This window comes from Culex quinquefasciatus, chromosome 1 (assembly GCF_015732765.1).
Source record: "Culex quinquefasciatus strain JHB chromosome 1, VPISU_Cqui_1.0_pri_paternal, whole genome shotgun sequence".
NCBI classification, from domain to species: domain Eukaryota; kingdom Metazoa; phylum Arthropoda; class Insecta; order Diptera; family Culicidae; genus Culex; species Culex quinquefasciatus.
In genome coordinates, this window is record NC_051861.1 from 104,059,893 (window position 1) to 104,070,027 (window position 10,135).

The window sequence follows — 10,135 nt, forward strand, 5'->3', positions numbered from 1 at the left end:
GGATGTGTGTAGACTTGATTGTTTTTCCACACGATTTTCTCAGAACTGGCTGAACCGATTTTGGCCGAGTCTGCCTTTTTCGATTCGTTTTGGGGTCCCATAAGACCCTATAAAAATTTATTCTGTTTAGCAAAATATTTAAAAAGTTATGCTTAGAAAAATATTTTTGTATCTACAAAAAAAGGTGATTTTTTGCATAACCTCAAAAGGCCGGGTCTTTTTGTTTACGTGCGAGAGTCGCGCCAGATGCGAAACGCCCGGTTGCCACATTGCTTCAAATGAGAGTCTGCATGTTTTCTGAAAAATGTCTGTATCAGTTTTTTTTTTCATAAACTCATTTTCATTATTACTTTGTAAATGTGAGGAAGGCACCAACCACCTAATGGTGGATTAAGAAACGTTTTTTTATTTACTGCTCCTTTTGGTAAAGATAATTTCTAAATTTTAAAAATAAATCCCAACAGTTGGAACAGTCCATCAGCGTATCAGCGATTTAGGTGATTGCAGACTCATCACAAAAAGTACATACAATTTCATTAAAACATTCATGAGAGGTTTAAAAACTATTTTGATTTTTTTATGGAGAAATATACGTTTTTTCTGAATTCAACGAATTGGCCCTTCAATTTTACATTAAAGTGTGTTTGAAATTTATTTTTGCAATCATCACAATTTTAAAAGGTTTTTTGTTCAATGTAAATGGTATTGACAGCCCTCCATCACGAGACATCGACAAATGAACCATGGATTTGTGATCAAGGTCAAAATCAACCCTTGAGACAAAGTTTCACAAAAATCAAAAAGTGGTCTGTACAACTTGTTCGAAATTCGTTTACAAATTCAATTCCCCTAGCATTAAAGCACTCGCCAAACCACGTGGACAATGGCCAAATAACCCCCCCTCCCCCTCCCCTCTTCTAAGGTGTAAAAATAATTTAATTTTGCTACTAAAAATATGTAATTTTATCACTTATCCAATGTGTTTTCGACAGAATAGCTTATCTACTTTTTTGCATGCTATAATATTTATTTGGAAAACTGATTAATTTGACATTTTATGATTTTTTTTTTTGTTATTGTCTGCTCCGGGACCATCCACAAACCACGTGGATACTTTTTTGGAAATCTCAACCAACCCCCGCCCTTCCCCCTTGTGGGCAATTGTCCATACAAAAAAAACTTTTTTGTATGGAGCGTGGACAATCGCCATACGTCGTCCCTCTACAACTTATGAGCAATCAATCAAACAATGATTATTTCTGGAGTTTTTTTTGAAAAGGACCAATAAACCTAAACAATACCCCTGACTCAAGGCGGTTCTAAAAACACCCAAAAAGCAAAAACAGGAAATTTGGTTTAGTGAACCTTTTAAAAAAAAACTCCAGATTTTTTGTATTTTTTAGAATTTTGTGTGTATTCTTTCTTGATTGATTATGACTTCTACAGGTAAAAATGTCAGAACTTTTTGTTCAAAATGCCCTCTTTGAATTTTGAACAAAAAGTTCTGACCTGTAGAAGTCATAAGCAAGAATTACCATCTATATTGCTGACTTTTTTGAGGGACAATTTTTTTAGCAATTATGCGTTTTATTTTCAGTGTAAAACCCGATTTAATATCACCAGAGGTGAAATAGAGCCTTTCTTACAAAATGATGAAACTCCGAGAAATATATTGGTGCAATTATTTTTTCAAAAACATAATGATACCATCCAGTTAGAATTTTACCTAAAGCTTCGAATCTTTTAAGGCTAAACCTCAAATGTATTTTTTTTAATTTCAGAAGTACATTATTTGTCGCAAGACTTTTAAATTTAATTAACAAATCCATATTGGATTGACATTATTAGAAAAATAATAAAGGGTACTCAGTATATAATGTTAGTCTATTATTAACTTAAAAAATATGTATCGCTATTGCACTTTGTCGATCAATTATGAGAAGCCAGAAAGAACACTTTCACGCGCAGCGTAAAACGCGCGAGCGTAAAAGCGCTGGCGTTGAAGCGCTGGCGTTGAAGCGCTGGCGTTGAAGCGCTGGCGTTGAAGCGCTGGCGTTGAAGCGCTGGCGTTGAAGCGCTGGCGTTGAAGCGCTGGCGTTGAAGCGCTGGCGTTGAAGCGCTGGCGTTGAAGCGCTGGCGTTGAAGCGCTGGCGTTGAAGCGCTGGCGTTGAAGCGCTGGCGTTGAAGCGCTGGCGTTGAAGCGCTGGCGTTGAAGCGCTGGCGTTGAAGCGCTGGCGTTGAAGCGCTGGCGTTGAAGCGCTGGCGTTGAAGCGCTGGCGTTGAAGCGCTGGCGTTGAAGCGCTGGCGTTGAAGCGCTGGCGTTGAAGCGCTGGCGTTGAAGCTTCGACTTGACGACTTGTCGAGCTTTCGAGCGAGAACGAGCCGGGACTTCGAATTTGATGTTCAGTAGGGGAACTATACCCTTTCTCTGACTATTTCTATTATCGGCCTATCAGCACTTTGAACATGAATTAAAGCTTTCATTAAGTGTTTTTGACTGTTTCAAAGTAATAGATAGCTCAAATAAAAGTGAGCAAGCAACTCTACATTGTTGAAACATCTGAAAATGTTGTTTTAATAGCGGAAAACGACAAAAGTGATGAGAATTGGTCGAACGGCTTAGTGTGATTAGAATGGGTATATTTCCCCTATATGATTTTGTATAAATCCAAAAATTTAATGGGAAAAAATAGGGTAAAAATAAGACGAAAAACACTAAAATCGCTATATCTCTGAAAATACATTTTGGAAAAGCTTCAAATTTTGGGCCCAAACAGTTTACGGCGCATGTTTTCGAATGGCTTTTTGTTTGAAACTGAATTCTTTAAATTTGATAGTGTTATCTGTAAAATAGTCCAAAAAATACCTCTAAAAAAGGCTTTGACTACATTTACTGGTCGAAAATTGTGAATCGAAAAATAAAATGTTCGTCTCCGACCCCACGGTTACAGATCTGCCTTTTAAAAATGGTAGGTTTTACGAGCGGTTTTCCAGTGATGGAAGACACAAATTTTTAAGAGCGGATTGAGGTTTTGCAGCGCGCCTGTGTTTCAAATGTAGGTGGCGCCAAAATGGGGTTACTTGCTCAAAATCGTATTCCTTTCTGCTGGATTGAAGAACAAAATCGCTTATTTCTCATGATTCCCTACATCAATCTTAATGAAACTAGTTGCAAAAGACGAGAAAAATTATTTGCTTTAAAATTATGAACATCATTTTTTGGGCGCGCAAAAATTTGTGAATTTTTTCTTTAAAAACATGTTTTGGAACACGAAAAAATGAGTTTCCCCGTAAATATCAAAGAAATAAACAGTTATATAAATAATAACAGATGTGTTAACGTATATTCAACAATTTTCATTGATTTTTGACAGACTTTCTTGCCAAATAGTCCAAATTACTATCTTTTTCTAAATTTCCAGTTTTCTCATAGAAAAATCAAACAAATATTGGAAAGTTATACACCAAATTGTTGGAAATAATTTTTCTCATCCAAATCCGGCATAAGTTCAATAAAAATGTTGATTTTGAAGGTTAAAACACATTTTTTCGAAAAATCATAGGTTTACGCTATTTGTTCATAGGTGGCGGCATGTGTCTTTTAGCTTTGCTGCAAATTCTCTATACAGACATCGGCCATGTATTTCAGAAAAAGAGCTCTCAAAAATCAGACTTTGAGTTCCGGGTTTCGGGCCAAAATTCAATCGAAAGAGCGCATCTAAACCTTCAATTTAGTAATAGGATTTTTCCTGGGACGAATCCTCGCCGTGCACGATTTTTTTTAGATTTCTGAAAAAAGCGTTTTTCCAAAAGCAAACCTTAAACCTTTCTTTTGTAAGAAAGGCAAAAATATAAGTCATCGTGAAATTTTCTGAGCCCTCGAATGAAAATAATTTCAAAATGTAATTATGTAACTTGACACGTAGAAGTTTGTAGCACATAAGTATAGGATACCTACATGAACGAAATGTCAACTTCTGTTTTGGCTATTACCATTCCAACTCTTAAACCGACTGATAAGCTTGCGGGCTTGAAACTTAAAAAAATAAATTATCATATCCTGGAAAAGGGTCACATCCACTTGTTTGACCCCATAAATCACCCCTTGAATCTCCAAACCAAAGCCAAAGCCTGTTGCATCTCGCTTGGTTCACGGCCAGCTCCCGGTGGGAATATCCCATTTTTGCTAGCACTGTGTTTTTTTTTTCCTCCCCCGTACAACTATACACTAAATAAGTTCTCCAAGTGGCTTCTCGCACAGCTGACCCACGGGGCCATCGTGGCACGTCTTTCGTGTGTTTTCCAGTGCTTGCATCTCCGAGATTAGGAACGTTGCATCTGTTATGTTGCTTTTTGAAATTTTGAAATTATTTGAAATTTTTGAAAAGCTTTGTGAAATATAAATTGGAGTTAATTTACTTTCAAATTTCTTTGAAATTTTTTTTAAACGTGTCACGTCTTTTTCGAACGATCCCCTCAGCATACGCTCAGTTTGGCGAAAGTGGCCCGTTCTCAACGTCCGCAGCTTCGTACACAAACAGGCCATTTATTTTTATTATCCTATGCTGTTGTGTGGAGAGATGCTCTGTTCTTCTCATGCACTTTAGGTTGCAATTTGGCCTAGCTACAGAAGTACAGAGACGGCGATCTCATGTTAGTGGTGGGGGTGGTGCATAAATGATGATTTTATTACTCCACTCCCGGGGAATCTCTGGGACTAGTGCGGTCTATTCTTTTGGGTTGAACCAATTAGAAGTTGGAAGAAAGTTGCGCTGGGAATTGCAGTTGGGGTATTATTTTTAATTAGTTTTGGAAATTTAATAAGGCTTAAAAGTTTTAAGCTTCTGAACAAGCCGTGGATTGTTTCCCAAGCCTTCAACAATAATTCAAATTAGACAAATATATTTTCTTTTTAATATTTTTTTAATCGAATTTCGGTGAAATTGCTCAACCAAATTCGTTTTATTCAATTTTCTTCAACTCGCCATTTTATTTCCACTCAATTTGTAATGCAATCAGTGAAACATTCCAACCCACGGACTGCCACAAACAGGACGTTCAGAAAAAAAGTCTATCACAAACTCGAATCACCGAAAATAAACCCACTCACACCCACGAACCACCCACCGGAAGCGCAAACCGTGTGCGAGCGCCCCCCACCCTCCTGTCAGCAAAAACTTTAACCAACTTTACTTTCTGTAATGATCGAACTTTACACATTGGTTAACTGACAGTCGGGCAAATATTTTGCGAACATTCCACGCTGCTTGCTCTCAACTCTTAACTGCCCCTCCCCTCCTCCCCGTTTTCTGCTGACTGTTGACGATGGTGAAATTTCCTGTTAAAATGTAGAGAGCTCTTGGAAAAGCTAGCGCGCGCACACACACCGTCATCAGTTGTGGGGGCACGCGCTTTTCCGGTGGGTAAAAAGTGGAAAACTGTTTAAGTAGAGTTTTTCATCTGTGAACAATCCAACTAGAATGGCAATGTTCTGAGCTTTTGCTTTTAAAATCATAAATTACTAAAAACAAAAGCTCCCCGAACAGACGGAAATAACTTGGGAATAACATTTATTGATATTTGAAAATACTAGGCCAATAACATTTTATGTTATTTATAACCAGATTTGTTATTCATCATTATGTATTTATTGTTATTGGATTGTTATTGTAATAACAGACAAATAACATTTTTAGTTATTCTTCGAGCAAATCTTTGTCATTATTTTTTTGTTATTTCAACAACTAAAAGTAGTAACAAAATTCATGCCATCCCGGACAGACGGTAATAACACAATTCATGTGGAATGGCATGAACAATACTGTTAAAATAACAAAAAGTGTTATTATTTTATCCTGAAGTTCAACATCAAGAAGAAAAAATAATAACAGTTTCTGATAAAATAACAAAATTTGGTATTGAAGTGATATTATATTGAAAATGTTTAGTAACACGCTAATAAGAGGAAATGTTATACATTTCAAAAACCCTCCTAATAACAAAATTTGTTATTCGTTCGGTATACTGACTTAGAAAACAAAAATACCATAAATCGCAAAAATGGAAAAGTTTCTAAGTGTCCATAACACAATCTGTTATTATTTTTTCTTTTGTTAAATATGTTTAGATCTTCGGGATAATTTTGTCTAATTTCGTCGGGATCATTATTTTGGGAATGAGATGGGGTCCTTAAGTAAAAATTATTTTAAAAAGTAGAAATTTTGGAAGTTGATTTTTTTAATTATTTGATATACCCCCTAAAGGACTTTGTTTAAAATGGTTAGAACTATGGGATAATTTTGACCAATTTCGTCAGGGTCATTATTTTGGCCATGAAATGGGGTCCTTAAGCTAAAATTATTCTGAAAAGTTGAAATTTTGAAAGTTGATTTTTTTTAATTATTTGATGTACCCTCTAAGGGACTTTGCTAAAATTGGCTAGAACTATGGGATAATTTTGACCAATTTCGTCGGGATCATTATTTTGGCCATGAAATGGGGTTCTTAAGCTAAAATTATTCTGAAAAAATGAAATTTTGAAAGTTGATTTTTTTTAATTATTTGATATACCCCCCAAAGGACTTTGTTTAAAATGGTTAGAACTATGGGATAATTTTGACCAATTTCGTCAGAGTCATTATTTAGGCCATGAAATGGGGTCCTTAAGCTAAAATTATTCTGAAAAGTTGAAATTTTGAAAGTTGATTTTTTTAATTATTTGATATACCCTCTAAGGGACTTAGCTAAAATTGGCTAGAACTATCGGATTATTTTGACCAATTTCGTCGGGGTCATTATTTTGGCCATGAAATGGGGTCCTTAAGCTAAAATTATTCTAAAAAGTTGAAATTTTGAAAGTTGATTTTTTTCATTATTTGATGAATCCCCTAAGGGATTTTACTAAAATTGGCTAGAACTATGAAATAATTTTGACCAATTTCATCGGGGTCATTTATTTCACCATGATATGGGGTTTCAAGCTAAAATTAATCCGATAAAATTAACTTTTGAGAGTTCATTTTTTTTAAATTTTGTTATATTCCCTAACGGAATTGATTTATTTATTGAGAATTTTTGAAGTGTGAATAACAAAAACTGTTATTATTTTCACAGAGCCAGGAGGTCGGAGCTGACGTTGACTAGTACAGAGGAGTTATGGCAACTGCAGGTTTATTTGCAAATTACAAATAAACCAAAACAATAACTTTTTTTGTTATGGAGACATACCAGTTCAATAACATTTTTTGTTATTATGCTGCTCCACCTCTCCGCACAAAATAACAAATCTTGTTATTCCTTCATGATTCCTTCTGTGTTATTGGTTTGTTATTGCAATAACAACATAATAACAGTTTAAGTTATTCTTCGAACAAATCTTTGTTATGGATTTTTGTTATTTTAACAACTAATCCGATCATCCCAATAACATATTTCGATCTTCTCACAATATCAAAAACTGACCTTCCCAAGTTATTTCCGTCTGCTCGGGATCCCGAGCAGACGGAAATAACTTGGGAAGGTCAGTTTTTGATATTGTGAGAAGATCGAAATATGTTATGGATGATCGAATTAGTGTTAAAATAACAAAATCCATAACAAAGATTTGTTCGAAAATAACTTAAACTGTTATTATGTTGTTATTGCAATAACAAACCAATAACAGAAGGAATCATGAAGGAATAACAAGATTTGTTATTTTTGCGGAGGAGGTGGAGCAGCATAACAAAAAAATGTTATTGAACTGGTATGTCCATAACAAAAAAGTTATTGTTTTGGTTTATTTGTAATTTGCAAATAAACCTGCAGTTGCCATAACTCTGTACTAGTCAACGTCAGCTCCGACCTCCTGGCTCTGTGAAAATAATAACAGTTTTTGTTATTCACACTTCAAAAATTCTCAATAAATAAATTAATTCCGTTAATATAACAAAATATAAAAAAATGAACTCTCAAAAGTTAATTTTATCGGATTCAATTTTAGCTTGAAACCCCATATCATGGTGAAATAAATGACCCCGATGAAATTGGTCAAAATTAGCATAGTTTTAGCCAATAGTAAAAAGGAATCATCAAATAATGAAAAAATCAACTTTCAAAATTTCAACTTTTAGAAAATTTTAGCTTAAGACCCATTTCATGGCAAAAATGACCCTGACGAAATGGTCAAATAATCCGATAGTTCTAGCCAAATAAGTCCCTTAGAGTATATCAAATAATTAAAAAATCAACTTTCAAAATTTCAACTTTTCAGAATAATTTTAGCAGGACCCCATTTCATGGCCTAAATGACTCTGACGAAATTGGTCAAAATATCCCATAGTTCTAACCATTTTAAACAAAGTCCTTTGGGGGTATATCAAAAATTAATTAAAAATTCAAAATTTCATTTTCAGAATAATTTTAGCTTAAGAACCCCATTTCATGGCAAAATAATGATCCTGACGAAATGGTCAAAATTATCCCATAGTTCTAGCAATTTTAGCAAAGTCCCTCAAGGGTAATCAAATAATTAAAAATCAACTTTCAAAATTTCAACTTTTCAGAATAATTTTCAGCCAATTTCATGGCCAAAATAATGACCTGACGAAATTGGTCAAATTCCCATAGTTCTAACCATTTTAAACAAAGTCCTTTAGGGTATCAAATAATTAAAAAATCTTCCAAAATTTCTACTTTTAAAAAATTTTTACTTAAGGACCCCAATTCCCAAAATAATGATCCCGACGAAATTAGACAAAATTATCCCGAAGATCTAAAATATTTAACAAAAAAAAATAATAACAGATTGTGTTATGGACACTTAGAAACTTTTCCATTTTTGCGATTTATGGTATTTTTGTTTTCTAAGTCAGTATACCGAACGAATAACAAATTTTGTTATTAGGAGGGTTTTTGAAATGTATAACATTTCCTCTTATTAGCGTGTTACTAAACATTTTCAATATAATATCACTTCAATACCAAATTTTGTTATTTTATCAGAAACTGTTATTATTTTTTCTTCTTGATGTTGAACTTCAGGATAAAATAATAACACTTTTTGTTATTTTAACAGTATTGTTCATGCCATTCCACATGAATTGTGTTATTACCGTCTGTCCGGGATTTCAATAACACATACTGTTAAAATAAAAGAAAGTTTTATGGAATCTTCTTGAAAATCCATTTCTGAATAAGGATTTAATAACAGTTTAAGTTATAATAACAAAATTTGTTATTGGTCGCATATTGATTGAAAGCCAAAACAACTTTGGAATAACAATTTTTGTTATGGAAGAATACCTCCAACTGTCATTGGGATGATCGGATTAGTTGTTAAAATAACAAAAATAATGACGAAGATTTGTTGGAAGAATTACCAAAAATGTTATTTGTATGTTATTACAAAAACAATCCAATAACAAAAAAAACATTACGATGAATAACTAATCTTTTTATAAATAACATGAAATGTTATTGGCCTAGTATTTTCAAATATAAAAAAAATATTATTCCCGCGTTATTTCCGTCTGCTCGGGATCCCAATAACAGTTTGAGGTATTTTTTCCATAACTAAAAAAGTTATTACCAAGTAGTTTTGGCTTTCAACCAATATCAGATCAATAACAAATTTTGTTATGATAACATAATCTGTTATTAAACCCTTAGGCTTCATCCATAAAGTACGTCACGCTAAAATCAGCCAAAATTTACCCCCCCCCCCCCTTGTCACGCTTTTCCCATACTTTCAACACGCAATGTCACACTTGTTCAGACCCCCCCTCCCCCCCTTAAGCGTGACATACTTTATGTATGACGCCATTATGCAAAAATTGATTATTCAATAGGTTTCCATAACACTTTCTGTTATTTTAACAGTATTTGTTATTTAAATGGCACGAATTTTGTTATTACAGTCTGCCCGGGTCAACAAATCAGTAAACTGAAAACTAAACATTTTAATTTAAATCAACTAAAGTTTCAAAAAGTACGAAAAAAAAACTTTTGGAGAAACATTGAAAATCAGTCAATAGTTTATGAATTATGTGCCTTGCATATTTGACGTTTTTTGCTGTAAAAAAACTCTATTTTTCCACTTTTTTCAAAAGGATGACAGCTAGTATTGGTCCAATCTACCCACAGCGTGGTACAGACC